Genomic DNA, 20298 nt, shown 5'->3' on the forward strand with positions numbered 1-20298 from the left:
CACCAAAAATAATTAACAATAGAAATAAAAGCCAACACAAATAAACCGGAGGAACAATACAAATGGATGAATAGCACAATAAGTGCATTATACTAAAAGCATCAAGTTTAAAAGAAAATCATTATGCAACAGAGCAAATATACTGTGCATGCGTGATGCACTTCTAATATTATTAACATGGCATTGGCCCAATTTAGTCTCGGAACACAAAAAGTTTTTTTGTTGAAAGGTTAAAGCCCTATGACCTTGTGATAGTAATCATTACTATAGTTTGTTCAGCTGCAGCGATCTCGGCTTAGATCTTTAATAAACAGAAAATATCTGCTTCAATTTGATAGTGTTCCAGTTCCAATTTCGTCTGCTAATTTTCCCCTTCCAAATTCGCTTGTTTAATCTGTAGCCTGTGTGAGTTCTCTCTCCTGATTGGATCAAATTGGCATCCTGACCTAAAAATGCATTTTCTGTTTAATCAAGAGCTGGAGGCATGGAGAGAGTACTGAACAAACACCCTGGCCAGTGGCCTATACCAATGAGTACTACAATATAAAGCAATGTAACACTTTCAAAATGCCATCTTTCAAAATAATTTTTGGTCATTTTACCATCTACTCTTATGTGAACACCCAAGACAGTTTTTAAGTAGCTCGATTCAGTATCTAGATATTTGATATTCATTGTAGCTGCCCCGCCCCCCATTCCTATACAAACCTATTATAACTTCAAACTTCATTTTAACCATGATAGATTCATCAAAAGCACACGTCCTTGGTTTTGGTGCCCGTGTTGTTTTAATTACTTTATTTTTTATTTTTAATAGGCTATATCTTTTTTTTAATGAAAAGAACATCCCAAACAATTATCACAAATGAATGAAAAAAGTAGTTAAAAACACACAGGCACCTCACATATTACAGTGACAATATCAGTCTCCAGAACCAAGGACGGGTGTTTTCATGAATCTATCATGGTTAAAAAGGACGGGGCAGCAAAATGAATATCAAATATGTAAATACTGAATCGAGCAACTTCAAAACCGCCTGGGATGTGCACAACACATAAGCCTGATTTCTTTTTTAAGTGAAATATTAAAATCCAAAGGCCAGAGTAGTTAAAGGTACCAAGTCCATTAGTGGGTCCAAAAGGTTTCCCTTTGAAGTAACCTGGAGTCTATTGCTATCATGTACCGCAGATTTAATGTGTTCAATGCCCTCTATGAATGGAAGGGAAGGGGTAGCTGCTGTGACACGCAGGATGGCAAATTCTCGTGTTTTTTACGACTACTTTGTGTCATGACTGACTCAACAGGAACTGTTCTGGGGGTGAACATTTAGTGAAAATAACAGATCTAAAACTCACAGCGCTTTGCAAAGTGACATGTTATGACAGATTGTAACATGTGGTGGTATTTTCCGTGAAGATATTTCATTTTGGTTCCACCAGCTGGCCTAATGACTTATTAATTATATAAGTTCCTTCCCTCCTCTGCTGTTCTTAGTGTATACAGCTCTAGTATTTGTTTTGTTCTGTACTATGTTCAGCAGGCAGTAATGGAAGAAGTACTCAGATGGTTTGTCTATGTAAAGGTTGTACTATACCACAGTGTAGAAATGTAACGTGGGTGTCCTGACTATCGTCTGACCGACTGACTTCAAACACAAGACAGGTGGATGGACATATGTATCAATATTGCCACAATATAAGGTCTTTATTATACTTTACACAAGCTTTTCATTGTGTTAAGTGGTAAGTGGCTCACACCTCCTACGTGTTAAGACACTCCTTTCTAGTCACCTTTCTTTGACAGCTGGCAGTGGTCACAGCAAATCACAACTATGTACTCTGAACCAACACCTATTATATTATTAGACCAAGCCGGATCACTTTGTGATCTAAAAGCGTTGTCATTGCATTGTGATAACTTAATTTATTTATTTAGGCATACTGATAGGTATTTTCTGTGGTATTTTGTGGGTGGATGGTCATTGACCCCTTTGACCTTTTAATCTGGTTGCCCTGTGCTCCCCTCATATGTAGATATTATTAATTCACGCTGTCTCAGTTTTGGTTTCCCGATTACACTGCATTAGGAGAGGGCCTTGTTTGGCCTCAGCCACTGAACTCGCAATAATGAGAGGTGTCTGCTGCCTGCGTATAACCTTGCTCTTGTGCCGGGGAATCTTATCAACCGGGTGCCATGGCAATGCCAGCCTCTGTGCTTTCTCGAACTACAGGTCATTCCCAAAACTACATATCCCATTACATGAATTAGGATGCTCCTCTGTATTGACACGTCTATTTTGTACCATTCTCCATTTTGTATTAAAACAGTATAAATACCCCCTGCCATTTTGGAACGGCATTGAGAGACCACGTTGGACCGGCCCTGCGGGGTCTGTCTAATCTGATTGTAAATTATTATGCTGAATATGTGTTCTGTCTCTCTGAATCAATATAAAATATGGCTATAAAACCTCACTCTGAATGGACCTCTCTCCTTGGGTGGACACAGGTAAACATTTTGGTATGTAAAAGGTAATTCTCCTAGAGTAACATTGTTCATATTGGCTATTTACTTAAAGTATCCTGGTTAAAGCTAAAGCTAAGTATATATTGTAATTCGATTACTTCTAAAAGTATTTCTAGAGTTCCGGTGTTTCGGAGCTCTCTCTCCCACTCCAGTATCATAGCTCTGCTGTCGAAGCTATTTATAGTAACAATTTTATACAGTCCTTGTCTATATAGTCTTTAAAACATGGTGGGAAAAATACCCATCGCATACTTCTACAATGCATTTGGCATGCATGACTTTAGGATGTAAAAGTAATGTCTACAATCATCAAGATGTGATTGCAGATCAAAGAATAATCAAGTCATGGAATGAAGTTTGAAAGGTAGACTCTTGGTGCTACCTAATTTAAAGCTTCATTATTGTATTCTTTAAGAGGGGGGGGATTTGTTTCCCACGCCTTGTCTCTTTACCTTTAGTTACTCCTTGGCAAACTGTATAGGGGCGCGGGAACCTTACTGACTGCTGAGTGAATCCAACACATCATTATCTTCTAGGGATGTCTCCATCTCAGACTTCATGTTTTTAGGAGAGCTCTGAGGAGAGAAAACAAAGACATTTCATAATTTATTAAATTCTCTTTGAGGTCTTCAACTTGTGCTTCATGAATAAGTAAAACACATGAAACTTTATACTGTATCTGTATCTCTCTAGATACCATGCCACACCATCCTCCAGAAGATAAAATGTACAAAACTACGAAACTCATGCATAATTTAGTTTGGCAAACTCTCTAAATCACAAACCAGACCATAGGATGACAGCTATATGTATATGGCCCTGGCCCTCTAATTTTTATTGAATGTCTCTGCATTATCCTAGTATAAATGCTCAACATTTCTGTAGTTCATGTATCTCGAGAACCATTCAACCGATCAACTTCAAAATCAGCAAGCGTGTCGCAGTCGGTTGGGTTGTCCAGAACCAGCAATCTGACCGATACACATATATATATATATATACACATATATATATATATATGTGTATGTATATATATATGCGGTAAATAGTGCATTTATATAGCACCTTTATCCAAGTCGCTTTACATTGTCAACACACACATTCATACACCGATGGAGGAGGAAACCATACAAGGCACCAACCTGCTCATTGGAAGCATTTAGGGGTTCAGTGACTTGCTCAAGGACACTTTGACACTAACTGTGTGGGAGCCCGAGATCGAACCCATTTGACCTATGAGACCTGATGGATCCCAGTCAGAGTTTAACAGAAAGTTGTGAGGGAGTTTGATTGCCATAGTGCTGCAAACATTTTCAATAAACAGTTTGATAGTACTACAACTTGTTTTTATTGTTAAATGCCTTTTTCGTTTGAGTCGGTGGTGCACAAATGGCACTATTGTGTAGCACACTTCTCCTTGCAATTGAGGAATGTTACTGTAGGCACCGATCCGTCCCAATCTTGTGTGAAATTCTGATAAAGCTATACAGTAGCACAAAAATATGACGGTACTGGCAGTGTCACATAGGCTTTAATTTTTCTATACATGCTTTGAATAAAGAACTATTTATATTATCACTGCATGCTCAATTTACAGAGGTTCCACTTCTACTCATATTGAGCTTTGACCCTAACATATGAAGTTTTGATGGTGTGTGTGTGGACAAACTGGACACACGAGGTACACGTGTTACTGAGTTTGGAACCTGGGATACACACCGATGTGTTCGCCCAGGGAGGCATGAAGTGAGTGTGTGACTCATCATCATTCATCCACTTTCCACAACCTTCTGCTACACGGCCCTATTTTTGAGCGATGCAGCCGCTCCAATGCACAGCTTTGTGTGTGTGTGTGTGTGTGTGTGTGTGTGCGTATGTCTGTCTGTCCGTTTGAGCACCAAATGTCTGTGATGCCATGTTGTTGACATCATCACTGTCAAACGTCATCATTGTGATGAAAGGCACTGGTCATTTTTAAGGAGTGGTTTGAGAAAGGTGAGGAGGACATTGGAGATATAAACATGAATGTTGTAACACCTTATATTGTCCATTTGTCTTTTCAAATAGAAACATGACCGTGGTATCTTTGATATCCATGTGAGGGAAGTGAGGCTCATCTTTGATAAAGAAAAGAAAGGAAAATATCATTGTATTGATGTTTTGACAGAGAAAGCATGAAAGGCTAACATTTTCGATATCTCGTTCATCATTTATGGCTTTTTGTTTATGCTATTAAGGCTTCAGAGAAAGCCTGAAGTTGGAATTTTCTGCACTCTCTACAGCTTTAATTCTCTCAAGCTGCTAATTTGTAAATTGGTGAAATCTAAATCGATGGAAAATCAAGTTCTTGTGCCAACATTCCATATTGCGATATTACATTTTGACTGACGAGGGGTCCGATGTGACCTGCAAAATGTACAAGCAGCTACGTATAGCCAAGTCTGAGGCATAGCTGAGATACACTATCCTTTCAATATATAGGACTGACTTTCAGGAGAAGTTTGAAAAAGTTGGAGCTAAAAAAGGGCACATCAATTAGACCCACTCTCCTCTGCTCTTTTACAACTGCCATCTCTTTGTACTTTTAGGTTCGTTTGTGTGAGGATTCCCATCGTTTCCTCTGTTCAGCTCATTCTGTGCCAATTTTTGTTCCTCTCCCAGCACAAACTCTATCAATTTGAGCTCACTGACAGCAGAATAGCTCAGTTAAAGAGGAAATCTCAGCAGTCTTTTAAAACCTTTCTATAGAGAACCTCCCCCTATGTACTCTTTGCACCAGCGTCTTTGCATGAATGACGACGACCCTTTTTGTCTCTGAGCAGCCATTGTTCCATAATAAATGTTGTTTCTTAGGGGTTTTTTGAGGAAAACAATCCACTCTCACCGTCTGAAGGTTGGATTTATTTTCCAATAGTTCACGCTTACTAAGCTGCTAGCAGTAATCGCACAAACCATGTGTATCCCATTTGGACTCAACCTCTGGAACATGCAATTCAACAAAAACAGATTCACAATCACCTCCCCATCTCTGCTATTATGGCTGCCACATGCTGCTATTATTGTGAGATGATGAAATAGGCCATCAATGTCATTTTCAGGCACCATGGGTAGTATAGAGAAATTGGTTTGTGTCAAAGGTCCCTTTCAACAAGAGTGGGACGTCATTTTGACTCTAGCTTGTACACCAAGAAGAGGCGAGCGGGACCCACACAAGATAAACCTTATTCCTTTTTCAGTGTCATTTCACCATCTGTGTCCCATCCTTATATACATATGTAGCTATACCACACAATTCTCCCATAGGTTACCTGTACTTCTGCAGAGTCACACGCTGTGACCATGCCCATCACGTCTGTCTGCACAGACTCACAAGAGCCTTCAATTTCCTTTTGAACTAGTGTGTGTGAGGGAAATAATTACGAGTTTGACAGATGTTTGAGTCACAGGAGGAGAGAGAAGGAAAGAAAAAGTGACCCCTTTTATGCACACACCGTCTGACATATACGGTACCGTGACAGCCGACAGAGCCGCTGTGCTCCACCCACTCCTAGTCTATTTGGATATGAGCATTCACTGAAGTATTGACTCATCAGTGCAATGCATGAACTACAATGAGCACAGGTGAGACCACACTGCCCACTGCAATCGCACTAAAGAGGACAGATGTTATTTTGCCACTATATAGTATTGTGCCCAAAATATATTCCTATTGTTCTACATGTACAAGAAGTCCTGAAATGTCCTTTTCTGGACAGAGAAAAGAAAAATCTGTCAATTTTGTTGCATTCAAGGCAATTGTCCGATATTTTTCTTAATCGGTTCTGTTGAATGGTTGCCAGTACAGTCTTCACCAAGGTGATTTTTTTTGCCGGCGGTATGAAAACGTCAGTATTCAAACTAAAGACAAACTGGAATCCATGTCAGGCTCAATATTTGCAGTCGGATCTTTCTGGTTGTCACATGTCTTCTGTTCCTCCAGGCTCTGCGGGTTCTTGAGTATTTGATGAGTGGACACGTCCTCTTCTTGAGGGCTCTCTGAAAATGCAGATGCAGATTCCTTTGTGTTTGACTGAAACTGGCTCAATTTTGGAAATTTGATATGACAACTAAAGCATAGCCCCCTGGAAGAACATGCTGACTGTGTGCTAGGCGAGCTTACACAGGAGAACAATGAACAGTGCACATTTCTGTTTGTTTTATTGTTTCTGTACGGCTCTCCGTCTATGTCATTACATGGCAGCAGTTTTGCATCAGGACAGAAAAGACGTGTGCCCTTGAAAACCATCATGCCCAATGTCCATTATTATTGTCAGACAAGATCGAAGGACGAAGATTCTCATTACAGTGAATCGTGTAGTTGATGGATGAATGATCTGTGTAATGTAATCCTCAGACAATTATGCCACATACGTAAAGATGTAAAACTAAGATTGGTGGTATTGGTTTGTAGGTTTTATTGTCTTTAGGTTACAAAACAAATAATACTAATTTCACTTTTATAATATATGGAGTAGGCAAAGGCTTACTTTTTACTTTTTAGATGCAAAAAAAATAAATATTGCAAGAGTATTGCTGCAACATGTACATTACTCTATACAATGATCTAATCCTTGGCTAACAGACTTGGTTGCGCATCATGATGCACAGCGAAAATAGCCAATCTACAAGTTCAAAATGTGTCACAGTGCAGCACGTTTTGAGCTTGTACATCAGCTAATTTCAGGTTGCAACACTGCAACTATGTATAAATCCCCCTAAAGCTTCAACCACATCCACTCATTCAAGGTGATGCATCATTGAGAGTAATTGCAGTGACAGATTGATGACTAACCTTGACAATGACACCTTAGTCTATAAAACCCTCATTTCCCTCGGCTGTGTTATAACAGCAGCCGCATACTTGCTCTGTGTGTTAAACATCTTCTGTGGAGATTACAGAGGCTCTTTTACTGCGTACATCTGAAGGTAAGTTGGGCATAATTCAGTGTTTTATATCAACGTTGTTACAGATAGACATTGTTGCCTCAATGCCTCTTGTTGTGATCAATAACTTAAGCGCTACCCTGATTAGTTTGTACTAAATCCCGATGCCGGGTTTTGTGTGGTAATGATTTTTCATTCTCATTTTCAGCCAGCTGCCGGCAGAAAGGTTCCAGGGCCTTTTGAGGGAAACCATCAACAATGTGGATTGTAGCTCTCGCCCTTTGTCTGCAATTGCAGGGAACTATTCCAGCCAGTGCAGACAGCACAAATCAGCATTCAGAACCATCCCCTGTAATTGAACTCTTTGGAACGGCGTCTTCGGGCCCTTCGATACTGGAGGAGGACAAATCCAATGCCTCCAATCATCCATCCCAAGTGCCAAGGCCAAAAACACAGCTCCCTCCTATGTGCTTTAAGCCAACTAAAATCAGAGACACGTTCAAATACATCAACACCATTGTATCCGTGTTCGTGTTAATCATAGGAATAGTGGGGAATTCAGCCTTGCTGAAAATCATATATGTAAACAAATGCATGAGAAGTGGCCCAAACATACTCATTGCAAGCCTTGCTTTAGGGGATCTGATACACGTTGTGATAGACATTCCAATCAACACATACAGGGTAAGCTATTTGCTTCAAGGTGTGCAATTAATTACAATGAGAAAATGATGTGTCACGACACCTTATCCATTTTCTCTACTGCCTGTTTCTGCTGCCTCTTTCTATTCATTGTACAGTCTTGCAATTTTTGAATCAATTGTGTGCGTGTGCGTGTGCGCGCGTGTGTGTGTGTGTGTGTGTGTTTGAAAATCTTAGTTACAAATGTACCCCCTGCCTTCTATGCAGCTCATGGCAGAGGACTGGCCCTTTGGTGTGGCATTGTGCAAGCTGGTCCCCTTCATGCAGAAAACCTCTGTGGGAATTACAGTGCTGAGTTTATGTGCCTTAATAATAATAATAATAATAATGGATTTTATTTATAATGCACTTTACATTCTAATGAACCTCAAAGTGCTACAATGAAATGAAAAACAAAACAAAAATCAATAAAAGGAAAACATAACATTTAGGCTAAGGCAGAGGGCAGTTAAAAACAAATTTATAGAAAAGCTTTGCTAAAAAGGTGAGTTTTAAGTCCTCTCTTGAAAGTGTCTGTGGACTGTGGTGCTCTGAGCTGTTCGGGAAGAGCATTCCACAGGTCAGGGGCCACTGAACAAAAGGCCCGGTCGCCCATGGTTCGCAACTTGGTCCTGACGGGTTTGAGGAGGTTGGTGTTCGAAGAGCGGAGGTTGCGTGATGATGACTGAAGGGATATGAGTTCTTTGAGGTAGGGGGGGGCGGTACCATGGATGCACTGATGTGTCAGCAGGGAAATCTTGTACTCGATCCGGGATGCGATGGGGAGCCAGTGAAGTGATTTGAGGATGGGTGTGATGTGTTCTCTCTTACGCACCCTCATCAGGATCCTGGCAGCGCTGTTTTGTATGTATTGGAGCTTTCTGAGGCTCTTGCCAGGGATCCTGATGAGGAGTGCATTGCAATAGTCCAGCCTGGAGGAGACAAAGGCATGGACGAGTTTTTCGGAGTCGGCAATGGTGAGTGAGGGGCGGAGTTTGGAGATGTTTCTGAGGTGGTAGAAGGAGGTTTTGTATATGTAGTTGATGTGGGATTCAAAGTTCAACTGAGGGTCCATTTTTACTCCGAGGTTTGTGACAGTTTGTGAGAGTGGGATGTCCTGTCCAGAGAAGCTGATGCTGGTTATGGGAGATGTGTGTAGCTGGTGGGGGGTGCCGATTTGGATGATGTCCGTTTTGTTGCTGTTGAGCTGCAGGAAGTTGGTTCTCATCCATGCCCTGGTCTCCTCCAGGCAGGTTGTGAGGTTGGACAGGGGAGTTGGAGATGCTGCGGAGGGGCTGGTCTTGATGTAGAGCTGCGTGTCATCAGCATAGCAATGGAAGTTAATTCCATGCCTGCTGATGACACGGCCGAGGGGTAACAGGTAGAGGGTGAACAGGAGGGGGCCAAGGACGGATCCCTGGGGCACACCAGAGGTGACGGGTTGGGTTTGTGATTTACAGCCTCCCAGGGAGACATATTCTGACCGGTCAGAGATGTATGAAGTGAACCATTTGAGAGCAGTGTTATTGATACCGATGGAGTGGAGGCGGGTGAGAAGTATTTGATGGTCAACGGTGTCGAACGCAGCCGTGAGGTCCAGGAGGATCAGCAGAGAGGGGGAGCCTGCGTCTGCCGCCATCAGGAGGTCATTTGTGACCCTCACTAGTGCGGTTTCCGTGCTGTGGGCAGAACGGAAGCCTGATTGGAATTTTTCGCTGAGGTTATTGTGGTTAAGGTGGGTTTGGAGTTGGGTGGACACAATCTTCTCTAGAATTTTGGATAGGAATGGGAGGTTTGAGATGGGCCTGTAGTTGGACAGGTTGTCTGGGTCGAGGGAGGGTTTTTTAAGGAGAGGGGTGAGAATGGCGGTCTTTAGGGCTGATGGAATGTGGCCAGTTTGGAGGGAGAGGTTAGTGATGTTGGTGATTAGAGGACTTATTGCACAGATGTTAGTTTTGACTAAGTTGGTGGGGAGGGGGTCCAGGGCGCAGGTAGAGGGCTTCATCCCCCTGACAGTGTCCTCGATCTCTTGCTGTGAGGTGTTGGTGAAGCAGGAGAGGGGGAGAGAGATCACAGGCAGTGGGGTGGCAACTGGGACAGGTGAAGTAGTGGGACTGGAGAGGAGAGAGCGGATGTTGTTTACCTTGGATCTGAAGAAATCCAGGTAGGTGTTGCACTGTTCCACTGTGGTGTTGCTGTGTTTGGATGTTTGGGGTTTCAGGAAGTGGTTTATGGTGGAGAAGAGTGTTTTAGAGTTGCCAGGGCTATTGTTGATGATGTTTGAGTAAAAATGTGACTGCGCCTCCCTGAGGGACTTTGAGTACGTCCTCTGGTGCTCCCTGTAGGCCTGTTTGTGCACAGTTAGCCCAGTGGCCACGGCTCGCCGTTCCAGAACCCGCCCAGCCGCCTTCATTTTTCTCAGCTCGCCTGTGAACCAGGGGGCTGAGCATGAGAAAGTTACTGTCCGGGTTTTGACAGGGGCGTGGAGGTCGAGGAGGGTTTGCAGACTGGTGTTGTAGTGGTCGACTGCTTCAGTTACTGATGGGGGGGTTGCAGCGGAGAGTTGTTCCAGATCAGAGGTCAGAGGCCTTGAGTGTTGACAGGTAAGGGGAATGTCAAAGGAACATCTTATTTCCCTAAACACTGAGCATATCTTCTTTCTTTCTTTTTTGGACTGATAAGCAATACCATTCTGTGCTCCAAAAGTAACAACTAACAATGCTATCTGTATTTCATCAGATGGAAAGATTTATTTAGTATCAGTGCTTGAAATGTTATTTAATCTGGAAATGTTTCATTGTTATGGACAAAAGTCCCGTAAACCATATAATTTCCCCATCGATTTTCCAGATATCGAGCTGTTGTTTCCTGGAACCGAATCAAAGGCTTTGGAGTTTCCAAGTGGACCACAATAGAAATAACTTTGATATGGGTTATTTCTACCATGCTTGCCGTGCCTGAAGTGGTGGGCTTTGATATGATAACAATGGACTATAAAGGCAAACATCTGAGAATTTGCCTGCTTCACCCGATGCAAACAACCCAGTTCATGCAGGTAATGCAACCCTCGCACAACAGGATAGAACAAACAGATCCACAAGTGTTTGAATTTGTTCTCTGTTGAAGTGAACGAATACAACAAATAAATCAAATTGATTGTCATACTACTTGAGCTTGTCAATGATGTCATAGTACACTTCAATATGCATTTTTACTGATGTCAACAAAGTATATGCGCAGAAAACTAAATGAGAGTGTTGATTGTAATGTTTAATTGACAGTTTTATAAGTCGGCGAAAGACTGGTGGCTCTTTGGCTTCTACTTTTGTATGCCGCTGGCTTTCACAGCCATCTTCTATACGCTGATGACCAGGAAGATGCTGAGGAATACAGAGAATACCTTAAGTGACCACACCAAACAGGTTAGGAATGAGGAGTCTTTATTTAACTCTGAGAGTATGCAAATGAAGCGAAATAGGCAGCGGTCCATTTGGATGCTTTTGTATACACTCAAAAGTTACAAACAAATTGATACAGGCTTTCACTGTGTATTTCTCATTATGTTATTACTTAAATATTCATCACATAATTTCCTTTTTGACTAGAGACGAGAGGTTGCAAGAACCGTCTTCAGCTTAGTGCTTGTGTTTGCTGTCTGCTGGCTGCCTCTTTACCTGAGCAGAATGTTGAAGTCGACCATATATGATGAGAAAGATCCAAAAAGGTGTCAGCTACTCAGGTAAGCTTGAGGAAAACGGTACCTGTGTTGTTGTATCAGTATCTGTTCCAGTGTCCCTGTGTAGAACTCGCACTCATCCATTCCTTTACCTCATTTCTCTCATATAGCATCTTTCTTATTTTGGACTATGTTGGCATTAATATGGCATCCATCAACTCCTGCATCAACCCCATCGCTTTGTACCTCGTCAGCAAAAAATTCAAAAGATGTTTCAAGGTAAAATGTCCCTATGTTCCTGTAATCCTTTTGTCCATTTGCTTTGCTTGATTTTAGTTTTTACTTAGTAGCAATACCACCATTTGGATATACAAGTAAAAGTCCTGCATTCAAAACTGTACTAGCATTAGAATATACTTGCAGAGTTGCAGCACAATGCCAAACATAAAAGTACTCAATCATTATGCAGAATGGCCCATTTCACCATTAATATTATTGCATTGTAAATAATAATGCAGCTGGTAAAGGTTGGACTGATTATAATTATTTTATGCAATATTGGGTAACGTATAAAGATTTATAATGATTATAATTGATTATATAATTATTATAATTGATCAGCTAATGGATGTTTTGTATTGATAATCAAAATCTGCGAAGTATCTAAAGTTGTCAAATTATTTTAGTGAAGTAAAAAGTACCATAATTGAGTATTGGAGTATAAAGGGTTAGCGTAGGAATGGAAAGAAAATGGAAATAAGTAACGAAGTAAAGTACTAGGTAAAGGTAGCCTACTGATTTATATACATTCACCATATTACTTTAAATTATAATACCTTTTTTTAACCAATTAAGCCCTACAAACTCGTCATACGGAAGATAATGAAAATAGACAATCTACAAGCTCACAATGCGTTAGATATGACATGTTGTGATGCAGTGTGATCTTGTAGATCTTCTATTTTTTAAAGGTTTTAGATTTTTTTGTAATGCTCTCCTGTAATGATATCCCCAAAATGGGGATGGCAGGTTGGAAGTGGCTATGAGGCGGGTGGATACAGGCGATGGGGAAACCAAGTAATCCTTTCTGGGCATAGTGTTCTGTGCCTTGCCTTCAAGGTCAAACCAGAGTAATCAGCGTTAAAGTGGCCAGACTACAGCAGGCGGTGACCTAAGGTGATTAGTAAAAGTGAAACACTAGACACCAGACAGTCTAACCAAGAGGTTAGACTGAGAGAGAGTGCCCACAGGCAATGATTCAGTCTTAATATAAAGGCTTACACTGTAGGTCAGCATTCAAGGAATATCGTCATAAATCTCTGCCGGCAGGACAGTGTATCTGCTGGGATTATTAGACTGTGGTAAGCTAATTAAGTCTTCCTTTTTTTTTCTTTTTTGAGGACTATGATTAGTGTTTCTGTCCTATGACCAATTGCCTCTGTGTGCCCTTCAGGCGTGTTTCTGCAGTTGGTGCGGCTGGTGCCTACCTCACCAGGCGCTGAATCACGAGGACGCACAGCCGGTGTTGAAGTCCAAAGCACAGGAACAAGCCTCGGAAAACAGCCACGTCAAAGCCCCGGCCTAAACTCTCCTCCACGCCCCTACCTGAGCACGAGAACACCTGGTCGTGTTGGTGTGGATAATAACCCATTTAGGCCTGACGTCAAAATAAATAAAAAGTCTTCTGAAAGATTTGTGCCACATTTTCACGATTTTTTAAAAATAGCAGACCTACAAGCTCGTAGCGCGCCACTCGGTGGTGCTATGAGCTTGTAGATCTGCTATTTTTCAATAGCTAAATAATGCTTAGTTAAAACACCAAAACGGGTTCCCGTCCACAATGGGATAATAATAATATTTATATATTTATTTGTATACCACTTTTCCAAAACAACGTTACACAGAGCTTTACAGAACTCAAGATGTTGGTCAATTTGTGTTGTCGTAAAATAACCAACATATCTCTCTGCACTGTTGCCCTTGGTATCAGACAAGCATTCGTAAACATAGTGTAAAATGAGATCCCCAGGCACACACCAGATTTGATTGACGTCACCAGGCTTCCATGATACTATAGAAACACGCTGTGCTGTCTGTTGTAGGATTGCAGTCAGTTGAACATCTGCTTTGGCATGAGAGACCATGGGAGTGAGCCTCCTGTGACTCGTAGCCCCAGGGGTTTGACTCAGTCCCAGCCATTACATCAGGTTTTACCTACTACTGTGTATCATGTAGCACAGTTCTTAAATCACTGTTTGGGCATAAGGTTAAAACTGGCTCACATCAGCACAATTAAATCCGCTGTCTGCCTGAAAGACAACATTTCTGTTCCGTTTCTGGTTATTTTAAAAAGCTCTGCCCTAGGAAAATCAAGCAAATTTGAATTTGACACTATTATGTTTTGCATAGGTCATGGTGTATTATTAGCACCTACATATTTGATGTTTCCTCCATGTGACTTGAGTGTTTATAGTGCTCTGTTTAGTATTCAGACTTTGAGCAAAGCATTAGATTGGTGCCACTGGTAGATTCTGACTTCACCGCTGAATGACTGATTGATGTTGGCCTATTTTTAATGCATTGTTAAATGTGTAATGCATGGAGACACTTTATAAAAGACCTGAGAGTGGAAAAGAAGGAAAATGAAAATGACAGAATGGGGTCAGGGGGAGGGGAGGGGAGGGGGGGAGATGAGTACCTGATAGGTCTTCCTGTCACAGGACAATTCAAGCACAAATGAGGAGCTCTCTCTCCCATGCTGTATCAGTCGGCAAAACGATGTTAGTGCTCCATGTTGGACTGGTTGTTAAAACTTCCTTTTGTCTAAAGGAAGAACGGTTCTCTCAACCCTTTATAAAGACTCAGTTTGTTGTCAATTGTATCATACTTTTATGTTTTGTGGGTGCAATGGGGGTTGTCTGTCTGTCTGTCTTTCTTTCTAATCATCCCTCTTATTATGTTCCTTTCACATAATTTGTATTTGCTCCACACTCGCATGAGGATATACATAGTTTGCTGATATCATTGTTTATACTATTCATTTTCATACTGGTACCACGTTTGAAGCGGCTGCCAAAATAGTTTCCTGGTCATTCAGAGTGCACACTTTTCACCATGGGATTGGAGAACATCTCTATGCTGCTCATCAGTTCAGCAGGCTGTCATGTTATGCTCCAAATCAATTATTTTAGCTTATTTAAAGATAGTAACAATTAAGTGCAAAGTTAAACATTTCTCGTTATGCAATCTTGTTATGACAGAGTATGGACCATGAATTGATTGATTGATCGTACACACATTGTAATCCTGCAAATTGTGTAAAAGTCATTTAAATCTTGTAAATCTCATTTAAATGTAACGCCTACATTTGCAATCCTTTAATTATAACTCGTCCAAGAACATAAAACACTGTTTGTGATTACAGTCAGTCACCTAAAATATGTATAAAGGGAACAGAACTAGTGAAGTGGACAGCCCACACAGCGTTATTCGCTGTGTCTCTAAGACCCTGACAGTTGGGTACAACAAGGTTGGACCAGATACTGGGGTTGGATAATACTCATTTACAACACAGCCAATTTGTGCCTCTTTTGATCTAGCATAACATGGTCCGTGGATAAGCACATCTTATGCAAACATGGCTGTGGTAAATCTAGCCCTACTTAAAATGTAAAATGCTTATTTGTAGCCTATCGTACATAATATGACCTCCTCCAGTCAAACATTGCATCATATTTTGGAACTGATCTTATTGGATTTTCCCCTTGGATGCATTTTGATTTGAGTGCGTTTGTGTGTGGATATATTAGCATAATATTTACAGGAGTATCTCTGTCTCCAGCTTTTTGTTAATCAGAAAATACATTTTCAGATAGGTGACACAATTTCAGCTAATCAGGAGAGAGTAGCCTACCCAATATCAGCTTAATTTTTATAGTGTTCCAGTTCCATTTTTTTCTGCTCATTTCTTTGTGTCATCACTTCCAATTACACTTGTATCTGTTTAATCTGTATTCTATCCTGTCTGAGTTCTCTATCCTGATCTGAAAATGCATTTTCTATTTAATAAGGAGCTGGAGCGCCTGTTACTGAACAAACACTAGTCTATAGCAATCCGAATATAGAGCTACATTTAGCACTTATTTCAACCAAATAAAATCACTTACCCTATACCTTTAATGTTTAATGAAAAAACCTGTACCTCCATCTTTTAGGCCATTCATATTTCAACTGAAGTTAATGTGGTGCTAAAACATTAGGCAGATGTAATGTTTTTTTTTATAGCGTGGCACAGAAGGGCCAGCCATATAAAACACAATTTGTCTGTATTTCCCCCATACTGTGTGTTCCCCCACGTTTAGCCAAAATGGATGTTTCTCTGTATGTCTCATGAATGTATGTATGTAAACGTATGTATGTCCCCTTAGCTTTCAGTTTGCAGTTTTTTTTTTAAGAAATTGAGTTCTACAAGGCTCCAGACTAGTACTTACTGCACAGGGAATCCACACCATTATTAGACCCTGCCTGTCTTATACAATAGTGTCTTTCTCCTGCTGTCATATCTTACTGTCAGACAGAAAACTGGTTGGTACTGAATGTTCTCAAGTCCTAGACCCTGTTTTGTCCCTGTAAATGCCATCACATAGCCATCAAAAGGCATGGAGTTATCATGTCCCCTGCAGTGTGTTCGTAACTGGCAGATGACATTGAGACAATCCTGCTCTTTGGTCCCCAGACAGTGACGTCAGTGTCAACATTAGTGACAGAGTGGGTGTCTGAGACCTTCTTCTAGTAATCTCTGTACACATGAGGCTAGGACTCCCCACGGTGCTTCCTCGACTCCCCAGACTGTGGATTTAATTAAACAGTCTGAAATTAATTAATCAGTGGGGTGGCAGGTAAAGGGACTCCTCACTGGAACTGCTCACACAACCAAGACAAGCATTTCATGTGCGCTGACAGTTATTAATTTGCTGTATGTTTTATTATAGCCTGTGATTATATAAAATATAAGAGATACAGACATTCTATGAGATTAAAAGACTTGGCGTGGGGGAAAAGAGTCCACTAAATTATCAAAATAACAGCTCCCTGAAAATCAAAGTATGGACCTGTGTTTGATGTGTTCTATCAATTAATTAAAAACTTCAGTTCTGTATAATAATGTGTTGTAAATTAGATGGAAATGAGATAAAATATTCATTTAGTTATCTGGGGAATCTGCCTAGAGGGCTTTTTAGTCTTCAGTCTGGCTCAAAATGCTGTCCATATGGCAATTATGTACAGTAGTGTTGCAGGAAGATTGGTGTGATGCCTAGTGGCAGAGAAGAGTCTGCCTGTGACAAACCGCTGCTTGGATCTGATGTGAGTTGAGGGAGATAATGAGGCTGTTGTAAGCTTTAAGTTTAGAGCCTGGCCCCTGGGTGGCATATATAAAGTTGTATTTATACTTAGTTGCATGCCGGTGTCGTGCAGCCAAAATAGCTGATTTGAAAGTTCACAGCATGCTGGCAGTGTGATGTGTTGTGAGCTTGTAGTTCTGCAATTATGCGTGCACGACACCACTCATCACAAAGTAGGCCTATATCAAGCCCTAAAGTGCTCAGGCTCCCTCATTGTTTCACATGGCTGCGGATTGAAAACGCATTTTCTTTATTCTTCGTAAACTTTGTCAGTACTCCCAGCAACACTTTTGGACAACTTCTGCTTTCATGTCGTACGCCTCTTGACATTTATGCGAGGATGAGCTATTTTTTTCTAGTCGGTAGATGGAAAGCCTAGATTCCATTTCTGCCTGGAGTTATCTATAGCACCGTACCCGCTTAAGCACACCCAGCATTGGATGTGAATGTCTTATCGTGAGGTTTTAACAAATATGAGGATTTTGAAAGATGAAAGATGTCTTATTTATTGATCCCACTGGCACTGATGGAGTAGAAATTGTGTGTTTTGCTTTGCATAAAGCGACAACACATTGTATGTAATTTCAGCTGATTGATATTTGATACAAAACATAATTATTGCTAAAAATAAGAAAAGTGACTGCAGTCATTTTGTAGAGTCCTCTGTTATGTCCACTTTACACCCACACTACACCTACACAGGTTCCATATTCAAGTGAAACAAGGACTCATGCAACCAAGTGCAATACAAGGAAAGAGAAAGTAACACGGCAGTGCATGCGAAGTAATGGTGCTACCCAGGAGAATTGCCACAATGTTTCATTAGATACCAATGAATTTCACTGAATGCACGCCGGTCCATATTTACAGTTTTATAATAAACAGGGCCTTGAATACTAAATAAGAGTGGAAGAAAATGATGGAATGAATGGGAGAGAGGGAGGGTAACTTCAGAGAGACATCTTGTAGAGTCAGACTACTGGGCAGAGCTGCAAGTGGTCACTCAACCATGGGATTAAAAAGCATTTAAGCCGTGTACCAAAACCCAGAAACCCTGCTCTTTCTGACCATTCTGGTGGAAAAGAAGAGACAAGTGTTTGGTGTTTGCTAAGATGATACGGCTACAGTACAAAACACAACGACGGGTTACAGGTTTTCCACAACGCTGGCAACAAAGAAAGCATTTTAGTGCTCTCTTGCAGAAAAACATAATGAGCTGGCCTAAAAGGGTTTCTGTGTTATGGTTAAGGTGCAAAACGGACTGTCACTACTGCTTATTCGATTCAGGTCTGGATGTAATGGCAAACATGCAATCAAATGTAGGGCGTGCTTGCTAGAGTGGTTCACTTCACACTAGTAATGCCTCGCAGGCAACAAGAGGCAGATTTCTTGACAGGCCATCCAAGCTCCTTTGAGTGCAGAGGCTTGATTAGTGAAGCTTCACGTCTGAAAATAAATCATCGGGCTAAGGTATCTCTACTGTATCTGAGTGCTGGTGCCCAAGTGAATGCTGGTATAAAAAAAGGGAAGAAAAAACCCAGTTTGGCGTCTTGCAAATTCACCAGAGCAACAGCACGTTGCCAGCCTGTCCTTTGTTTTTGATGGGCGTGGATGCGAGAGAACACCGGGCACCACTCCCCTCCCTGTGCTGCTGTGCACTCCTCGTCTGTGGTTTCCCATTAGCACAGGAGTGAAGGTTTGCAGCCTGGCTGCTGGGCACAGCGGGTCAGTGCTCACAGAGCTCTGTTTGTTCCCTGGCCTGCAGGGCTCCCAGGGTAAGCTTGGCTCCAGAGGGGATCCAAACAAAAAGGGGCCACTGTCTCGCACACTGGATCTGCTCTTCCAACACATTCGCCTTTACTACTCAACGGGGGGGGTACGTTTCTCTTCTTGGGAGAGGCATGGCAAAAGGAAATACGTGTTTATTTTAAACGGCGGCCTCAGGATATCAAAACATTGCTGTTCTGAGTGAGGTGCTGTATTTTCCCTCAATTTTCAATGGCATTTTTTATAGTTGTTTGTGGTGATTTATTTTTATTTTTGGTCATGAGTTTCTCATCTCCTTTTGTCTAGCTTTTTTGAGGCTTTTGTGTTGTGTTGTGCTACAGCACGGCCCATATTGAGCGGAATGGTAGGAAACAGCTGATAGCCATGGGCATACGTATACATGTGTCTAATGTATGCTCCGCCGTCGTATACGACAAAGAATAAATCCGGCCACAGAATTACATATTTTACTTTCAGTTGCATTTAAAGAAAGATAATTACATATATAGATTATTATGTTCTTGCTGAACTTCAGCCAGGGCAAGAAGGATGCATTGAGGTCAGAAATTCTCAATTTATAATTTCACGTGTACCTCTTGCTTCACATACAGTCTGGCTGTGACTAAATAAAGTACGGCCTACTCTTACGCCCGCTGTCAGGTCAGACATTCAATGTGGTGCTGCAATCTGCAGTCCAAGTATAACTCCATTATTGAGGGGACTTTAAAATGGGAGCTATGTGACACACAGCGGGTTGATTTAGTTTAATGACCATGACAGTGACAGCGCTGTGATGGAAATTGGACTCCCCCTGCAAATTTACATCACTTCAGGGTACTTGGGGCTCTTTTAGCGGCTGCACTCCAGAGCACGAGCCATCAGGAGGTCCTGGATATGTCATGCTTGTCACCTTCCTTTAAGTGCATCTGCAGACGTGGGAGAGGGATTAATATTATATAGCCTACGGAGGCACAGAGACCGTCTTATCAGCACTGCAGATGTGATAAGCACCTCTACCCCCGTGAAAAAACAGGAAAGATCTCCAAGTAAAGAGACAAGCATCTCTTTGTGATGTTCCCTCACACCGCGTCAAATGCGGTTTTAGTGGCGGATATGGTCCAATTTTACATCTGTTGTAATTTGATGTGCTGGGATCACCCTCTGTGAAATCGTCTTGATCGCGGCGTGGCTCTTTTCAATTATTTAGAAAGTTGGCGTATGGCTTTAGAGATAGTAATCTGATTTTCTCAAAACGTTTAGAATATGTCACAAGCCTCAATAACGGTGCTGAGGAAAAGAGACTGTGCTCTATACTCTGTGTT

At 41.4% G+C, this 20298-nt stretch overlaps 1 pseudogene across 1 annotated transcript; it reads left to right on the forward strand.

Moving 5' to 3' along the window:
* Nucleotides 1–7708: 7708 nt before the first annotated feature.
* LOC310866913 (endothelin receptor type B-like) lies at nucleotides 7709–13392 on the forward strand (annotated as a pseudogene). The gene is made up of 8 exons: nucleotides 7709–8134; nucleotides 8360–8453; nucleotides 10716–10734; nucleotides 10982–11186; nucleotides 11413–11553; nucleotides 11737–11870; nucleotides 11978–12086; nucleotides 13261–13392. The product of its transcript is annotated as an endothelin receptor type B-like (transcript).
* Nucleotides 13393–20298: the final 6906 nt, after the last annotated feature.

The sequence above is a fragment of the Protomyctophum parallelum genome (genome assembly GCF_964188405.1).
Source record: "Protomyctophum parallelum genome assembly, chromosome: 11".
NCBI classification, from domain to species: Eukaryota; Metazoa; Chordata; class Actinopteri; order Myctophiformes; family Myctophidae; genus Protomyctophum; species Protomyctophum parallelum.